Genomic DNA, 19,632 nt, shown 5'->3' with positions numbered 1-19,632 from the left:
TTAAAGAACAACTGTTAATAGGCAATTCACTGTTGTATTGAATATGAGATAAACCACCACATACCATATTAATGCAAATTACTATACTAAGTACAAGGCAAAAGGGCATAGTAATCTTTTGTGGTTTTATTCTTTGGAACAGGTTGGGAGAATATTGGCTTGAACTCTATCATCCTGTCTACTTAGTTTTGTGTTCTTAAAAATAGTGTTCATTAGGTGACAAGTTAAGCTGAACATTCAATGGAACGTTAATAGCAAATTATTTGTGAATGTCTATCTTAAGGTTTTTTTCTTTCTTAGTGAGCTAGAATTTACTGTGGAATATAAGGCTTCTTTGTTTTTCAAAACATTTCTTTTAGTTTTCCTTAATTATAGTCTCTGATTATAAAACTTTGTTATTGTTATTTGCCCTTTGAGAATTTCTAAATACAAATTAAGTTAAACGGTTGTTCCAAAACCTGCTGTGTCACCGAAAGGCATGAAAACATTTCTCGTGGCAAAAAAGGATCCTGTTAGTTTTTGGTTGCTATTGTCTGGGATTAACAAATAAGAAGAAATGAGGAAGGAATGGCTAACATACTGGTAATATTTGTATATACCAAAATACCACTACTTCATTGTCTTTGTATCTGAGCAGTCCTGGGAAGATTCTTTTGCTTCTCAGCAGGTGTGTGTTGCGCATTAGATACTGGCTCTGGTGATTTGGCCATTGTACTCTGTTGTCTCCATTTTGAGGATATAGGGGATTATGCTATCAAAGCATTGACAATGCAACCAGTAAAACAAAACAAAACAAAACAAAAATTAAGTTCTTCTGTTATGTTGGAGCTCATCAGCCTAAGTCCCGGCAGACAGATGAAAATCCAGGCCAGTTGGTAGGTGTCTTCTGAGTAAGGTTTCTGAACATAGTCTTGTAAGCCCATCTCTGTATTTTCTTGGAATTTTCGATCTGGTTTGTGCTGGTCAAACCCGAATGATCTGGACTAAAGAGAACTATAGCTTACCTTAGTATGCATACTGATAGCTGTCCATATTCAGCTTCACCATACTGTTAACAGAAGTCCTGACGCTTACAGATGTGCTCCATGACTTGCTTTATTCAGTAACCAGAAAGTTTATCTCCCTGGATGCTGTTCTGTAGGTGGTTGACCATAGCTGCCAGGATATTGGAGAGACTCACGACCTGGGCACACTGGGGCAGGCCAAGGCTGAAGAGCTCATTCCAGTAGGGCAGCACAAGACTGATGTTGCATTCCCGACCAAGTGACTGAACTGCTGGCCCAGATCATGGGGAGGAAAAGCAAATGGAATGTAGACTTGCAGATGTAGCACATGTTGAGGGATTATGGAATGGGGCCAGGCATCACAAACCTAAATGTAAGTGTCTAAAAGGAGGGTGTCTTTGACCTCAATGATGGTGGACTGGTCTCCAGTGATGCTGTGGATGCTCTCTCCTCCGCTATTTTGTCTGCCAGGCTGGGAGACAAGAAGCTGTGGTATTAAGTGCTTTTGCTAAGGTATCACATGCTCAAGGAATCTCACTTGCAGACTGGTTCTCCCATGGTGTTCTGAAGACTTGGCATTGTTAAGGGATTCACTTAGGTTGGCAAGGGACGCTACTACATTTGCAGTGTGTCCGGAGCCCCCTGGCTTGTGTCAGCTTTAGGATCCGTGATCAGAAGAACCATACCATCCTCGTATATCAAAGGCAGCTGGATGTTCACAAGCATCCTGCATCAAGAAGACCTATTTCTCAGCTGAAGCGGCACAGTTCCTTGGTTTCTCCCACCGCACATCAAAGGGCTTCTTCTCCTTCCCCCCCCCCCCAAAGGGCTTCCGTTCACACTGGACAGATTCCATTTTCGTACTCATCTCTAAGCATTTTTTTCAGTCAGAAAAACTGACAGCTCTTCAGGTGCCGCTTACTGATGATGTAGCCTTAGTTGCTCTGACAGCTGTAGGTCAAATTTTTCCTTATGCCCCTTTGTAATAAATGTTGCCTCTTTCACAACTGACAGCCCTAGGGTGACAGCCAGGTGCTTTGTTATCGCAGACCACACAGTACTTACCATCTCCGGCCGCTGGACGCGGGCCTTCTACAGAAGTGGGGGCCCTGACGACGTGGGTCCCGCCAGGGATGAGGTCATCCCAGGTGGTGAGAAGGAGCTGTCTGGCGTTGGATGTCTCGGGGAGGGGGGAAGCCAGAATCACCTTCTCAGTTCCAGCTCCGTCTGGGCCGATGAGGATGAACGGCTGCTTGGGGATACCAGAGGTGTCCACTGAGGGGACCATCTGGATCTTCTGGCCCGTCTGCGTCTCTGCAGCAAGCAACCTGCACTTGGCGAGGCCCGCTGACCCCAGAGTGGGCGGAGGTTACCAGAATGCACCGGAAGGGGCCGGCCGTCCCTGCGGATTCCTGGGAGACATCTGAGGGTGCAGCACCTGGGCCACTCTGGGCCGAACTAGCCGCTCCGTGTGCATAGCCATCGGGAAGCAGGATCGCCAGAGAAATTCGAGGTCTGGCGCCAAAGTGGCCTGGAAGCAGGTGGGCCTCCTGCGCAGTTGGGGGTGGGGGGGAGGGCAGGGCGTGGGGAACCCAGCTCCTGGCGTTGGCGGACGGCGGGAGCCCAGGGCAGCGGGTGCAAAAGACCACAGGCCGGAGAGGAGACGCTTAGGTGGGAGAGGGTAGAGGACAGGGAGGGCAGCCTGGGGCCACCCGGGGTGGTGAGGAAGGGGGGTTGTTACTGTTTTTGTCAGTGCAAGTTCAGCCTTCGTGACTCGCGTGCTCTGCAACGTGCTTGCTTTTTTCTTTAAAGGGTGAAAAGATTTCTTTATGAAGCCTTAGGAAATACAAAGTGTAATTAGCCTGTAGTGCAGAGTTAGATACAATTTAGTACTAATTCAATGACAAAAGGAAAGTTGTCTGAGACCAGGAAATTTCCCCACACTTGATTTTAATGCATTGCGTTGATTTTCTAAAACAATTCCGAGGAGTCAATATTTACGGTAGCTGGAGTATTTATGGAAAATCTGGCATCAGGCATTTATGTGTATATATGTATATATGTGTGCGTGTGTATATATGTATAAAACCCAAGATTATACGAACCAAGAAACAATTATATGTCTTCTGCAGAGTTTTGAGACTGAGGTTTATAAATGCTTTTCAAAGTGTGGGATTTGGAAACAGAGCAGAATCTTGTTTCCAAAAACTGAAGTGTTTTTCAGGAGTGAAATCAAAATTATAAGTGCCACAGAAGAGAGAAAAAAAGAGAATGTGAGTGTGGTGCAGAACAACCTGGCCCTAATCATCTATCTGTTGGCAAAGGCATTGAAGGATAACCCTGCATTGTATCTAGAAAAATCCGTGCATGAATTGATTCCGGCTGTGATGACAGCCATGCCTGCAGTCAGATGTGGATCATTACTGAGTGGTTTGCTACCTGCCTGCCTGGGGGCTTTGCCCACCATCTGATAATCAGGATGCCTGTGGGGCACAGTTTGGGTCCCTTGGACTCCTCCTCTCCTCCCACGTGGTGAAGGCTGCTCTGCAGGTCAGCAGGTCAACAGGACCACTCTGACCATCACTCAGCACTGGACCACACGGACACTCTTGCAGGCTCCTCAGCTTGGCCCCGGGACCCCTGGTTGTCTTAAGGTCCCTGGTGCCGCCACAGCGCCTGTCTAGTATGTGTGTGAACTGCACCTCTGTCTCACTCTTCCCCTCCTCCCAAGTGTGTTATAATAGCGTTGTCCTCCAGTGGCTCATCCACCCGTTAGGTCCTGTCCCTCAGCACTTCGTCTTCTGACTCGGGTTCTAGTACCACCTCTCCGGTCACCACCGTGGTCCCTGCTGTGCAGCCCCTTGTTGAGCTGATCTCCACTGTCACAACTGCACCCCACTACTGCTTTTTTTTGGCCCCTGGCTGTTTCCAGAAGTACATCGTGGTCTCCCTTCCCCCCAGCAGAGGAGGGCAAAGGAGGCTTTATCACTTATCCTTGTCCAGCTCCTCCCCTGTCCTCAGCTCCCTCCTGCCTTGAGGGCAGTGCCATTTATGAAAGAAACTGGAAGCCAGGGACAGCCCTCCTCCAGCCCAGAAACTCCAAAGGCTGATGGCTTCCAGCCCCTGGCTCTGGCTCTCCCCAGCCTGCTCCTTGAGGCTGTTACACAATCGCCAACCTTCCCTCAGATCCTCACACACATGCTGGGTAGTAGTTTGTTTCCCCCAGATTGCTTTCTTTTTAGATATTGTACCGCCAATTCCATATTCTGAAAGCTTGATTTGTTAAAAACAGACTTGAATGTAAGACCTGAAACTGTGAAACTCCTGGAAGGAAAAATAGTGAGGCTCCTTGACATTGGTCTTGGTGATGATTTTTTGGATTTGACACTGAAAGCAAAGGCAACAAGACCAAAAATAAATGAGAGGGACTACACCAAAATAAAAAGCTTTTGCACAGTGAAGGAAACCACCAAGAACATGGAAAAGCAACTTACCGAATGGGAGAAAATATTTCAAAAGATCTATCTGAGAAGAGACTAATATCCAAAATATATAAAGAACATACATAACTGAACACTAAAAAACCAAATAATCTAATTTAAAAATGGGCAGAGACAGCTGGGTGGCTCAGTTGGTGAAGCATCTGGCTCATGATTTTGGCTCAGGTCATGATCTCATGGTTTGTGAGATTGATGGTCTACGCTGACAAGCACAGAGCCTGCTTGGGATTCTCTCTCTCCCTCTCTTGGGTACTCCCCTGTTTGCATGCGCGTGTTCTCTCTCTCTCTCTCTCTCTCTCAAAATAAATAAATAAGCTTTAAAAAAATAAAAATGGGCAGAGGACCTGAAAAGACATTTTCCCAAAGAAAACATACAGATTGGCAACAGACACATGAAAAGGTGTTCAATATCATCAGGCTAATGCAAATCAAACCCACCTTGTAAGATATCATCTTACACCTGTCAGAATGGCACTACTATCACAAAGACAAGGAATAAAACGTCTTGGTGAGGATGTGGAGATAAAGGGACTTTTGTGCACTGTTGGTGGCAATGTAAAATTTTTTTTTTTTCAACGTTTATTTATTTTTGGGACAGAGAGAGACAGAGCATGAATGGGGGAGGGGCAGAGAGAGAGGGAGACACAGAATCGGAAACAGGCTCCAGGCTCTGAGCCATCAGCCCAGAGCCCGACGCGGGGCTCGAACTCACGGACCGCGAGATCGTGACCTGGCTGAAGTCGGACGCTTAACCGACTGCGCCACCCAGGCGCCCCGAGTTGGTGGCAATGTAAATTGATGCAGCCACTGTGAAAATAGTATAGAAGTTCCTCAAAAAATTAAAAATAGAAATACCATATGATTCAGTAATTCCACTACTGGGTATTTATCCAAAGAAAATGAAAACACTAATTTGAAAAGATATATGCACCCCAATAGCTAAATTATGGAAGCAACCTACGTGTCCATAGATAGATGAATAGATAAGAATTTATGGTGTGTGTGTGTGTGTGTGTGTGTGTGTGTGATGGAATGTTACTCAACTATAAAAAGAATGAGTTCTTGCCATTTGCAGTATTATGTAAGTGAAATAGCGAATGACAAAATCATATGATTTCACTTATATGTGAAATCTAACAAAACAAGCCAGAAACAATCATAAATACAGAGAACGAACTGGAGGGGAAGTGAGTGGGAGAGTGACTGAAATAGATGAAGGGGATTAAGAGGTACAAACTTCCAGTTATAGGATAAGTAAGTCACAGGGATGAAAACTACAGCATAGGGAATATATCAACAATATTGTAATAATGTTGCATGGTGACAGATGGTAACTATGCTTTTTGTGGTGAACATAGTACAATGTATAGAATTTTCAAATTACTGTTTTGTATTTCTGAAACTAATGTAACATTGTATGTCAATACTTAAATACATTTAAAAAAAACCAATAAAACACAGTAAGATATCACCACATGTCTGTTAGAATGGCCATCATCAAAAAGATAAGAGATAACAAATGCTGGTGAGGATGTGGAGAAAAGGAAACCTTTGTGCTCTGTTGATAGAAATGTAAATTGGCTCAGCCACTATGGAAAAAAATATATGGAGGGTCCTCAAAAATTAAAAACAGAGGGGCACCTGGGTGACTTAGTCAGTTGAGCATCCGACTCTTGATTTTGGCTCAGGTCATGATCCCAGGGTTGTGGGATTGAACGCTACGTTGGGCTCCACACTGAGTGTGGAGCCTGCTTAAGATTCATTCTCTCTCTCTCTTTTTCTCTCTCTCTCCCTCTCTTTCTCTCTCTCCTTCCCTATGCCCTTCTCCCCAACTCATGCTCTCTCTCTCTTTCAAAAAAAAATTAAAAATAGAACTATTGTATGATCCAGCAATTCTTCTGGTTATGTATAAAGGAAGTGAAAACACTAACTTGTAAAGCTATAGGTGCTTCCATCTTTATTGCAGAATTATTTGTAGTAGCGAAGACATGGAAATAACCCAAGTATCCATTGATGGATGAATGGATAAAGAAGTTGTGGTGTATGTGTAAATATATGATGGAATATAATTCAGCCATAAGAAAGAAGGAAATCTTTTTTTTTCCTGCCATTTGCAACAACATGGAGGGATCTTGAGGGCATTATGCTAAGTGAAATAGATCAGATAAAGACAAATGCGATATAATCTCTTTCTTATATGTAGAATCTGAACAAAACCAAACTCAGATACAGAGAACAAGTTGGTGGTTGCAAGAGATGGAGGGTAGGGGGTGGGCAAAATGAGTGAAGGTGGTCAAAAGGTGCAAACTTCCAGTAATACAGTAAGTAAGTTATGGGGATGTAATGTACAACATGGTGACTGTAGCTAACAATACTGTGTTGTATTTTGAAAGTTGTAAGAGAATAGATTTTAAAAGTTATAAGGAAAAAATTACAGCTATTTGTGGTGATGGATGTTCACTAGACATATTGAGGTGATCATTTCTCAATATACACCATGTCAAACTATTATGTTGTACCCCTGAAACTAACATAATGTTATTTGTCAATTAGATCTCAAAACATTTGAAATAAAATTTACAAGTTTTTGTATGTACAAAAATGCATATAAAATTGGGTCGGAATTCCTTACACAGATAATCTTTAACATTATTAAAAACTAAGTAGTAATTCATACATATATTAATGTATAGTATACATACACTGATGAGGTAGGAAAAATTATAAAAACCTTTGAAACAGGTAAAAAAATATTAAGTGTCCCGTCTGGTGTACCATTCCAGCTTATCTCAGCTTTTCATTGTTCTGGAGCTATTTTATAATTTTGTATATTGTAGAAAATTCATAATAATGAAATAATTCTTGTTTATAAAAATGCAAATGAATTGTATGCAGTGGAATTCAATTGATTCCTATCCTGAGAATAGATCTCTTTTGAAGCTGTTTATAAATCATTTTAGCAATGCTGATTGCCCAGATGCATGTGGTTCTTTGAATTCTCTTTTGAACTAATTATAGTTCAAAATGATTCCTTCATTAATTAATGGGTTAAATCAAATTTCTGATATCTACTCATTTTAGTTTGTATGAGAGTCATGATTTTACCTTAAAAAATCCTTTAACAGATGGCTACAACATTCAAACAGTACAAAATGGGATAACATGAAAAGCGAAAGTCTCCCTCCTACCCAGTTTCACCTTCGTGGACCTTATAGTCTAATGGTGAAGACAGATATTTATCACATAATGTAGTATAAATGTAAGGTTCTAATTCTGAAAAGCATGTTGAAAACGTGGAACACATTTCTGTGGAAGCAGTCATGGGGTGACCTCATCTAGACAGGACAATCTGGAAAGGCTCTTCTGAAGTACTAGCAAGTGGTCTGAGATCTAACAGTGAGTAAGGAGAACCAATGTTTATGAATGTAAAATGGGAACCAATGAAATGGTAGTTCATGGAATTGAAGGTGGATAAGTAAGGAAGTTTTAAAAAAAAGGTGGGTCATTAGGACAGATAGATTGAGAGAAAATAGAGACATTTATAAATTTGAAGTTCTGATGAAGTTAATGAAAATTGGAAGGAGAGGCTGTTATATAAGAGCCTGGGTTGTTTGACATTGAATAGAAACTTTTGAAATGGAGCAGTGGAAGGAAGTGAAAAAGTTCAAGGTATCACCATGGGAGTGGGTGGCTTGGGTAAAATGAAAGAGCTTGGAGATGAAGAAGTTAGGGACCTTTGAGGTCAGTTATTAGATTGATTGCCTATGTGGACAGTGAGGTCCCCCAGAATTTATTTATGGCAGAGCTTGGAGGTGAGTCATGTGCCTCGTCACAGGTGAATGAGGAGGAATGACCTGAGTGACGAAAAATAGGAAGAAACATGGGGAGGAACAATGGAGTGTCAGAGGATGAACTGCTTTCACTAGAGAAGGCTACAAGGCCACCGGTGCCCTTGGGGAAACCCAATTTGAATTAATTCAAGGTGGTAGAGGAGGAGTTTGGAGCCAGGATGAAATTACAGGGATTTTTGTTGATTATGGATCAGGAGTTCTATGGGTGTAGTAGAAGGTTTTGGGAAGTGGACAAAGGGTGTAAGACCAGGACATGGGCAAGCCCATGTGAGTATTTGAGGGACGGTACCCTAAAAAGTGGTTCAGGTGGTGGTTTACATATTGGATACTGATATTTCAAAGCAAGGTCTACACCAAAGTGGATTTAACTCTTAAACATTTTTTTGAGGATGGGTAGGGACTAATGAGTAGCAGCTAATGAGGTTTTTTTTGTTTTGTTTTGTTTTACATTATTATTATTTTTTTTTTTTTTTTAATTTTTTCTGAGGCCAGAGAGCAGCTAACAAAATCAGAATCCTTTTGTTTCCTGCTAGGTGAAAAACGATATCGCCTTGCTGATTTAAATTGCATTTCTTTAATTTCAAGGAGGTTGGGCATATTTTCATGTACTTTTAAAACAATTGTTTTAAGAACAATTCTCTTTTTTTAATTTGCACCAGGTCCTAGTAAATTCAGGAAATTAGCTCTTTGACATATTCATTATAAATATTTTTTCCATTAGTTATCTGTGTTTCACCTTGTTTATGGTATGTTTGTCATGTAGTGTTTTTAAAATGTATGTTCTAGATTACCATTCTTTCTTTTTTTATGATTATGGGTTTTGTGGTTCTGGGTTTCTGCTCTTTTTCCTCTAATATTATAAATAATTTTACTTGTGATTTATTCTGGATGTTTTGGGGATTCATTTTAATAGTAAAATCTTTGTTCTACCTGAATTAAATTTCGTATAAGAAAAGAGGAAGCAATCCAGCTTAATTTTCTTTCCAGATATATATTCAGTTGTCCCAATACCACTTAGCTACTGACATGAAATCTCACCTTTGTCAGAAATACAATTCCAAAATAGTTGGGCCTATTTGAGAAGAATAAGAATGTGTGAGACTGCAGGGTATACTTGGGAGGCATATCTGGGAGTGAAACAGACTAAATTCTGACTCTAGAACTTGATGTTGACCTTGGCCAAGGAACTTCTCTGGGCTCCAGTTTTCTTTCATCCTCAAAATGGGCATAATCATAGCCTTTGAGGACTATGACTGTACATGAAAGAATGCACTACAGTGGCTAGAGCCGCATAAGCAAGGAAGAGAACAGAAGAAAGGAGGTCAAAGAAGTGAGGGGTCAGGTTATTTAAGACCCTGTAGGGCATTGTGAAGACTTAGTTTTTTTCTTTGAGATGGGAAACCTCTAAGGATTTTGAACAGAGAAGTGATATGATCTAACATATTTTACAAGGCTTTTGTATTGAAATTACGCCGTGGAAGGAAGCAGGGCAGAATCCAATTGCAGTTTTGAGGAGAGGGATAATGAGGGATTAGAGCTGGATGGGAGCAGAGATTTGGGTAGGAAGTGATGGGAGGCTGGAGGGCGTTGCCATCAACTGAGATGGAAAGACTCATGAGTGGAGTAGGTTTGGAGGCAAAGATTGGGAGTTGGGAATTGATCATTAAATGTGTTAAATGTGAGAGATTTACCACATATCCAGGTATAGCTGTCAGGGAGGCAGAGTACACACTGGGAATTCAGGCGAGAGATCTGAAGTGGGGATGAAATTTGGGAGTCATCAGTATATAGACTGTATTTAATATGTTTAAAGGCATGTGGCTGAGATGCGATCACCAAGGGAGAAGAAAAGAGTTACGAGACTGAATCCAAGCACTCATCAACATTAAGACATTGAGAAGAAAGGGGGAAATCAGCAAAGAAAGCCAGGGAGTGTCCAGGAGGGCAGGAAGAAATTGACAAGTAGTGGTGTTTTAGAAGCCAAGTGGGAGTGGTCGGGGTAAAAGCCTGATTGGAGTGGGTTTAAGAGAAGGTGAGGGAAGAGAAATTGGGAGACAGTGAGTACATACAGTTCGTTTAAGAAGGTTAGATGAGAAGGAGGATGGAGGAGGAGGAGAAAGAAGAATGTATGATATTGTTGCCTGGGAGAGTCACGCATTTGTTGACCAACTACAAATATTTGAGTTGGTGTTTCCACAGGCATGTCTAGCATACCACTGTTGGTATGTGAGTTGGTTTTAAGTAGTACTTCAATACATGCTTTTACAATCTTGTCATACTTTGAGTCTACTGTGTATATGAAAATACAACTAGCATTTATAATGACATAAACAAGGGCACCTGGGTGGCTCAGTCAGTTAAGCCTCCGACTTCAGCTCAGGTCATGATCTCGCGGTCCGTGAGTTCGAGCCCCGCGTCGGGCTCTGTGCTGACAGCTCAGAGCCTGGAGCCTGTTTCCGATTCTGTGTCTTCCTCTCTCTCAGACCCTCCCCCGTTCATGCTCTGTCTCTCTCTGTCTCAAAAATAAATAAACGTTAAAAAAAATTATAATGACATAAACATAATGGTATAAGGTTCTTTTTGAAATAAATTTATCTCTTTTTTTTTCCTTCAAAGTTTTATTTAAATTCTACTTAGTTAGGGGCACCTGTGTGGCTTAATTGGTTGGGTGTCTGACTTCAGCTCACATCATGATCTCCTGGCTCATGAGTTCCAGCCTCGCATCAGGCTCTGTGCTGACAGCTCAGAAACTGGGGCCTGCTTCAAATTCTGTGTCTCCCTCTCTCTCTGCCCCTACCCCACTGGTGCCCTGTTTGTCTTTCTCTCTCTCTCTCTCTCAAAAATAAATAAAACAAAAAATTTAAATTCTAGTTAGTTAAACACACAGTGCAATATTGGTTTCAGGAATAGGATTCCTGAATTCTATTATATTTTATTCTGTTCCTAAATACAATACCCAGTGCTCATCATAACAAATGTCCTCCTTAAAACTCATCATCCTCCTGGCCCATCCCCCACCCACCTGCCTCCATTAACCCTCAGTTTGTTCTCTATCTTTAATAGTCTCTTAGGGCACCTGGGTGGCTCAGTTGGTTAAGCATCCGACTTTAGCTCAGGTTATGATCTTGCGGTCCTGTTCATGAGTTCGAGCCCTGCATCGGGCTCTGTGCTGTTGGCTCAGAGCCTGGAGCCTGCTTCAGATTCTGTCTCTCTCTGCCCCTCCCCCACTCATATGCGTGCGCTCTCTCTCTTTCAAAAGTAAACATTAAAAAAAAGAGTTTCTTATGGTTTATTTACCTCTCTTTTTTTCCCCTCCCATATGTTCACCTATTCCTTCCTTCCTTCCTTCCTTCCTTCCTTCCTTCCTTCCTTCCTTCCTTCCTTCCTTCCTTCCTAGAGAGAGCATGACCATGAGATCATGACCTGAACCAAAATCAAGAGTTGGACACTTAACCAGCTGAGCCACACAGGTGCCCCAAGATTTCATTCTTTTTGATGGCTGAATAATATTCAATTATATGTATATGTGTGTGTATGTATACATACACATCTTCTTTATCCATTCATCAGTTGGTGGACATTTGGGCTCTTTCCATACTTTGGCTATTGTTGATAATGCCGCTATAAACATCAGGGTGCATGTGTCCCTTTGAATTTGTATTTTTGTATCCTTTAGGTAAATACCTAGTAGTGTAATTGCTATATCATAGGGTACAGTAAAACCTTGGTTTGTGAGCACAGTTCATTCTGGAAACATGCTTGTAATCTAAAGCATTTGTATATCAAAGTGAATTTCCCTATAAGAAATAATGGAAACTCAGATGATTCGTTCCATAACCCAAAAGTATTCATATAAAAATGATTACAATACTGTAATGTAATACAAAATAATAAAGAAAATACAAAATGTAAAGAAAAGTAAACAAATTAACCTGTACTTACCTTTGAAAACCTTCATGGCTGGTTTTTGATGGGAAGACAAGAGATGGGAGGGTTATTATGTAGGACGACTTTCACTATCACTAATGGAATCACTGCTATCTATTGGCTCAATGGAATCTTTTTCTTTTCGTGCAACTTTAACAAGGAACCAATCTAATGACACTAGCTTTTGCCTCCTTTTGAGGATTTCATGGAAATGTGACATTGCATTGTCTTTAAAGAGATTCATCGCTCACACTGCTACATCCTTATTTGGGTGGTGCTTTTCTACAAAATTTTGCACTGCTTCCCATATTTGACACATCTTCCTAATCTCATTTGAAGTGAGGGATTCCTCCACCTTTTCTCCTCCTCCTCTGCAGACGAGATGCAGACATACACTTCTTATAAGATCTTGCAATTTTGGCCACTTGCGTACCTCATTTGTACTTCTCCATGACTTCCTTCTCAACTTCCCCCGTAATTATCTCCTTCTTCTTAGTACCTTTCTTTTCAACCTTTCTCTGCCTGGGGGCCATTGTATACATTGAGTACAGTACAGTATTAATAGACTCTTGTCATATACTATATTTAATGTAACTGGCAATAAGCAAAGGTTCTATGTCTGCAGGCATCCTGACCTAGAACGAAGCGAAGCATTCCTAAGTTTACTCTTGTATGGAAAAACAAAGGACCGTCCAAAGGTGCATAGGTGCTTTGAATGACAAAGTACTGACTAGCGCCAGTTGCAGGCACCTTCCAATGTTCTGATTTCTAACAAACACCACAGCCTGAGACCGAACATCCAAGTATGGGAGAGAGAAGCATCCTGCAGCAAGCGAGCGAGAGAAGAACCATTAATTCTGTTGTGATCATGTGACATTTGGCATCACGTACTACTCCTATTGCAAGACATTGCTTGCTTATCAAGTTAAAATTTATTAGACATGTTTGCTCATCTTGTGGAACGCTTGTAGGACAGGTTACTTGCAATCCAAGGTTTTACTGTAATTCCATTTTTAATGTTTTGAGGAACCTCCAGACTCTTCTCCAGAGGGACTGCCCCATTTTGCATTCCCACCAACAATACAAGAGGGTTCTCTTTCTCCCCATCCTTGCCAACACCTGTTGTTTCTGATGTTGTTAATTTTAGGCATTCTGACAGGTGTGAAGTGCTATGTCAGCATGGTTTTGATTAGTATTTCCTTGATGATGAGTGATGTTGAGCATCTTTTCATGTAGTTGTGAGCCATCTGGATACTTTTGGAAAAGTATCTTCATGTCCTCTGCACATTTCTTCACTGGATTATTTGTTTTTTGGGTGTTGAGTTTGATAAGTTCTTTATAGATTTTGGATACTAACAGTTTATCAGATATGTCATTTGCAAATATCTTCTCCCATTCTGTAGGTTGCCTTTTAGTTTTGTTGGTTGTTTCCTTTGCTGTGCAGAAGCTTTTTATCTTGATGAAGTCCCAATAGTTCATTTTTGCTTTTTTTCCTTCTGCCTCTGGTGATGTGTCTAGTAAGAATTTTCTCCAGCTGAGGTCACAGAGAGGTTGCTCTCTGTATTCTCCTCTAGGATTTTGATGGTTTCCTGCCTCACATTTAGGTGTTTCATCCATTTTGAATTTATTTTTGTGTATGGTGAAAAGAAAGTGGTCCAGGTTCATTCTTTTGCATGTTGCTGTCCAGTTTTCCCAGCACCATTTGTTGAACAGACTTTTTCTCATTGGATATTCTTTCCTATTTGTCAAAGGTTAACTTACAATATAGTGCTAGGTTTATTTCTGGGTTTTCTTCTGTTCTGTTGATCTATGTGTCCATTGTTGTGCCAGTACCATATTGTTTTGTTTACTACAGCTTTGTAATATAACTTGAAGTCTGGAATTGTGATTCCTTTAACTTTGCTTTTTTTTTTTTTTTGTCTTTTTTTTCAAGATTGCTTTGGCTCTTCGGGGTCTTTTGTGGTTCCATACAAATTTTAGAATTGTTTGTTCTAGTTCCTGGAAAAATGTTGATGGTATTTTAATGGGGATTGCATTAAATGTGTAGATTGCTTTGGGTGGTATAGACATTAACAATGTTTGTTCTTCCAGTCCATGAGCATGGAATGCTTTCCCATTTCTTTGTGTCGTCTTCAGTTTCTTTCATAAGTGTTCTGTAGTTTCCAAAGTACAGATCTTTTACCTCTTTGGTTAGGTTTATTCCTAGGTATCTAATTGTTTTAGGTGCAATTGCAAATGGGATCTGTTCCTTGATTTCTTTTTATGCAGCTTCATTATTGGTGTATAGAAATGCAACAGATTTCAGCATGTTCAATATGTCCTGCTCTTCCCTTCTGTCCTGCCAAGTTTCTGTGGAAAGATCTGCTGTGAATCTGATCTGTCTTGTCTTGTAGGTTAAGGACTTTCTTCCCTTGCTGCTTTCATGATTCTTACCTTGTCTGTGTATTTTGTGAATTTGACTATGGTATGACTTGGTAATGGCTGGGTTTTTTGAACCTAATGGGAGTTGGATTTGGTGTCTGCTTCCTTCTCCAGATTAGGGAAGTTTTCAGCTTTAATTTGCTTAAATAAACCTTCTGCCTCTCTCTTAATCTTCTGGGATTCCTATGATATGAATGTTATGTTGTTTTAATATGTTGCTGAGTTCCCTGAGTGTACCTTTGTGATCCTTTGTTTCCTTTTCTTTTCAGCTTCATTATTTTTCATAATTTTGTCTTCTGTATCACTAATTCATTCCTCTATTTGTCCATCTTTACTATTATGGCATCCATTTTGGTTTGCATCTCAGTTATAGAATTTTTCATTTTGGCCTGACTAGATTTTATCTCTTTTATCTCTGCAATAAGGGATTCTCTAGAGTATTCTATGCTTTTTTTTTCAATCCCAGCTAGAATCTTTATAATTGTTTTAAATTTTAGTTCAGCCGTCTTCCTTGTATCTGTATTGATTAAATCCCTGGCCATTATTTCTTCCTGTTCTTTCCTTTGTGGTGAATTCTTCTGTCTTGTCATTTTGGAGGGAAAAAATAAAAATAAAAATAAAATAAAATAAAATAAAATAAAATAAAATAAAATAAAATAAAATAAAATAAAATAAAATTTTAAAAAATTTAAAAAATAATAAAGGAAGCTGAATCCTGATATGTTTTGGTCTGGTTGTTAAGAGAAACTTAATAGAAAAAAAATGGAAACAAAAAACATAAACAATTAAAAATTAAAAAAATAATAAAATAAAATTAAAAAAAATTGCTCTTTCTGTAACCAAGAAAAAACAAAACCAGAAACACATATGAAAAAAACCAAAGGAAGCTAGATCCAGTTTCCCCTAGAGCTGAAGCTTTGCAGCACCCTATGATTAGTAGACTTAATGTGTGGAAGGGATTTGTGCTGGTCCTCTGGGGGAGCAGCCTGGCTGCTCTGATTTTCAGGCTAACTTGCCCTACCGGAGATAGGCTTAGAGGGTGCAGGGAGATGGGGCTTGGTGTAGTGGCTCTCTTGTCCACTTGGTGGCGCTGTTTAGCTCACTGAGGTCTGTTAGCGCTGGTTCACTAGGGTTGAAATGGCTTCAGCCTGTTCTCTAGTCTCCAGAGCTGGAAGTTTGTGCACTCAAAGACATGTAATCAGTCACCTCTCCTGTGTCCCGGGCTTCCATCAGAGACCCTCCTTTACCCTGTCTGTGTCTCAGCTGTCTGTCTGTCAGGCAGCACCACCCACCTGGGTTTTACTTCAGGTGTGGCTGTGTTTCTGAACCCTGTGCTTTAGGGAACCCCTGGCTTTGACCCACACTAATCCTCTGGGGAGGGTCTCACTGTGCTGTGGTTGGTGCCAGCTTGTCCCAAGAACCAGTCGTGAGACTGCCCGGTGGCAGCAGCTTGGAGTTTATGGTAAATTGCAACACACTGCCTTTGTTGCCCTCAGCTGGCATCTTTGTTCCTATATTGGTGACAGGGCAGCTCAGTGGTGCCTACTGGGTCTTTTGCCCAGGGAGAGGCCATATCACCTCTACCAAATGCACTCCAAGCAGGGGAACTGCTTCTCCCGGAGGAAAGACCCAGGGGTCCTCAGACCATGCTGTCTGTTCCCAGGGCTCTGTCCTGCTGCCTTGTTGGAGCACCACCAGGGACTGACCTCCGAAACTTCAGATTCTGTGCTCTCCTGTTTATAAAAAATGGTGGTATTGAAACCCTCTCCTGCCCGCGCCCCCCCCTTCTCACCCCCCGTCAGTGGTTTTGGGAAACAATTTTCTTGGGCAATCCCTGCGTGTGTTTTCACTCTTTTTTTTTTTTTCTTTACTCTTAGCTCACCTCTCAGGGATCCCTCCCCACTGCAGAGCCTGCTGCTCTTTTCTCCCACAAAGCAATTCTCCGCAGTCCTACCTAATGGGGTCATTTTTCCTGTTTGTAGAAGTGCAGCTTTGTTCTCTAAGACTTCCAGTCGATTTCTTGGGTGTGCAGAATGATTTGATATTTATCTAGCTATTCGCAGGGAGGACACAAGCTTAGGGTCACCCTATTCTTCTGCCATCTTAATCCTCCTCTGAAATAACTGTATTTCAGTAGAACAGGTAAATCGAGGGTGCCTGGCTGGCTCAGTTGGAAGAGCATGCAACCTTTTTTTTTTTTTTAATTTTTAATGTCATTTATTTATTTTTTTAATTTTATTTTTGAGAGAGATAGAGAGCGAGCATGCGTGAATGGGGTAGGGGCAGAGAGAGAGAGGGAGACACAGAATCCAAAGCAGGCTCCAAGCTCTGAGCTGTCAGCACAGAGCCCGACGTGGGGCTCAAACCCACGAACTGCAAGATCATGACCTGAGCCGAAGTCAGACACTTAACTGACTGAACCATTCAGGTGCTCCAGCATGCAATTCTTGATCTTGGAGATCTTTGAGCCTCATGTTGGGTGTAGAGATTACTAAAAATAAATAAATAAATAAGTAAGTAAATAAATAAATAAACTAAAAAAAAGGGGGGGGGGAAGGTGAATCAATTTAACGAAAAATGTTAAAAGCAATACAGGGGGACCTGGCTAGCTTAGCCAGGAGAGCATGACTCTGCAAATCGGGGTTGTGAGTTCAAGCCCCAAACTGGGTGTAGAGATTACTTAAGTAAGTAAGTTAATTAATTAATTAATTAATTTTTAAAAAGTAGCGTAGGTAGTTTATAGATATGGTAAGTTTACACAAATAATTTAAGCTTAGGAAACACGTGCTTAGGAAATTCAAGGACCTTTATAATCTAGCTCCTTACCTGACTGAAGTCACACTTTTCTTTCTCAAATCCTCCTAGAGCACCTCTCTCATCACTATTATTCACATCTTGACTGCTCATAATACGTCTTCTCTGAATCCTCTATTTTGACACGGGACTATATTTTTATTTGTTTATATAGTGTGTCATTTGTGTGTTTTATTTTCTCAATGAAAATTTCGGTTACCTGCCCAAGCACATGCACATTCACATAAACACACACACACACACACACACACACACACGCACGCACACTGCTTTTTGGAAGTTCATTTGCTGTGGGACCTGCTAGAATCATTGTAAGGTTGGGTCTGTGGGAAGGTTGGAAAGCCAGACCTAGGCTAGTGTCTAGTAAGTTGGGACCTAAGCTTCTGTAATGGCTGATCCAGGCTGGGAGAGCCAGGTAGTTCCAGGCACAATGTCCAAAAGTTACAACAATTCTGGAACAAGCTCAGGTAGTTGTCAGGATAAGGGGATCAGCCCTGGTGATGAGAGTATGGCAGCAGGTTACTTCCAGGTAACCGTCCTTGGGTAGTCAGGAAAGGGCAACTGGGAAAGCCAGGGGATCTGCACATGCTTACTTAGATCAGCACCTACCTGTTCGGTTACTGGGTGGCCCTGGGAAGGAGGCCCGCCAGACTCACTGAGTGCCAGGGTCTCCCATAACTACTGAAGTGGACTCCTGGTTTTTAAAGGCTTATTTTAACCAAATATATCTGGGTTTGAATCCTAGCTTCCTCTAGCTACATAACCTCACTTTCTCCTCCATAAAATGATAATAATAATTTCTAATAATTATTAAATAATTAAACTGATTGCATGTGAAGAGAACCTAATATAATAATGAATAACGATCGTAATACTTTTATTATTAACGTAGTTGAAAGAAAGTGGAAAATCCTAACAGAGAGACTAGTGAGTAACTAGGTAATGGCTTTACCAGAATTAAACTAAACTACTGTATTATCTTAAATCATTGGTGGAATGAGCTGGTGTTGTAAATCAATATGGCAGTCATCCAATAGCATGAAGGGGTTGTATTATTTCTAACGTAAATTGGACCTATGGTGTCTTGGATGAGGTTCCACTGCTGTATTCAGAATGTTATATCACTTCCGAGTACTTTTTTCTAGTTTAAAAAATAATGTATAGAAATTAAAGAGGACCCAGCCCATAAGTTACTGTGTTTTTTAAATTTGTTTAACAAGTACTTATTGAATGACTATCCAATAAAGGAATTATGCCAACAGGTCCTGAAGAGAGGGGATGAATAAGACCAGAACTGTCTCTGCTGTTTTAGAGCCAAATACACAACTCATGTCTGGTTAGTGAATTGATTGTGATGCATGCTAAATGAAGCAGGGGATGCTAAGAATGCATCAATAAGGAGATCTGACCTAATCTAGGTTGTCAGGGTGTTTAAAATGAGATCTGAAAGATAAATAGAAGTGAGTTGGGTAAAGCAGGGGTGGGGGTGGGGGGAGAGCATTTCAGGAAGAGCATATGCTAAGGCACTGGGGTTGAAGGACCATGGATTTCCCAGGACTAAAATATATTTAATGTGGCTGCAGTGCAGAGAAGAATCTGTGTTGCAGAATGTGACTGTGAGGTGGATGAAGGGCAGTAATACCCTCTGGGTGATATTAAAGAGTTTGGAATTTGCTTTGTGAAAATGTGGGAAGCTAATGTCCATTGGTGAAATGAACTCAGAGATCACTCTGGCAGCTGTGTGGAAGGAGGTGGGGAGCAGTGTCAGAATGGAGAGAGATCAGGTAGGAAGTGTTCAGGTAGTGCAGTGTTCCAGTGAAGACATGATGGGGTGCACCCTGGGGAGTAGCAGCAGAGGCAAAGAGGGAGAGCAATCTGAGATATTTATAATAGCTCCCTTGGGAATAGAGGCTACTTTTGCCAGAGAAGAGAAGGCAGAGATTTTATTTTTAGAGCGAAGAGGATATTGGCTGATTGTCTGCACAGAGAAGGAAAGAAGAAAGTATCTTACAATTTAATGAGGGAGAATTTGGGATCACTTCTTATAGTAACAGACCTGCCACATAGAAACTGTATAATTTTTAAATGAGGGGCTTTTAAAGTAAGATAGAGAGA

The 19,632-nt window shown here is 41.0% G+C and overlaps 1 pseudogene; it reads right to left on the bottom strand.

Moving 5' to 3' along the window:
• Positions 1-681: 681 nt before the first annotated feature.
• LOC124527118 (nuclear receptor subfamily 2 group C member 2-like) lies at positions 682-17,610 on the bottom strand (annotated as a pseudogene).
• Between the last annotated feature and the right edge of the window lie 2,022 nt (positions 17,611-19,632).

This window comes from Lynx rufus, unplaced genomic scaffold, assembly GCF_022079265.1.
Source record: "Lynx rufus isolate CCGP_SWC_20201006 ecotype Redwood Valley unplaced genomic scaffold, mLynRuf1.p SCAF_5, whole genome shotgun sequence".
NCBI lineage: Eukaryota > Metazoa > Chordata > Mammalia > Carnivora > Felidae > Lynx > Lynx rufus.
This window is presented reverse-complemented; position numbering and strand designations above follow the sequence as displayed.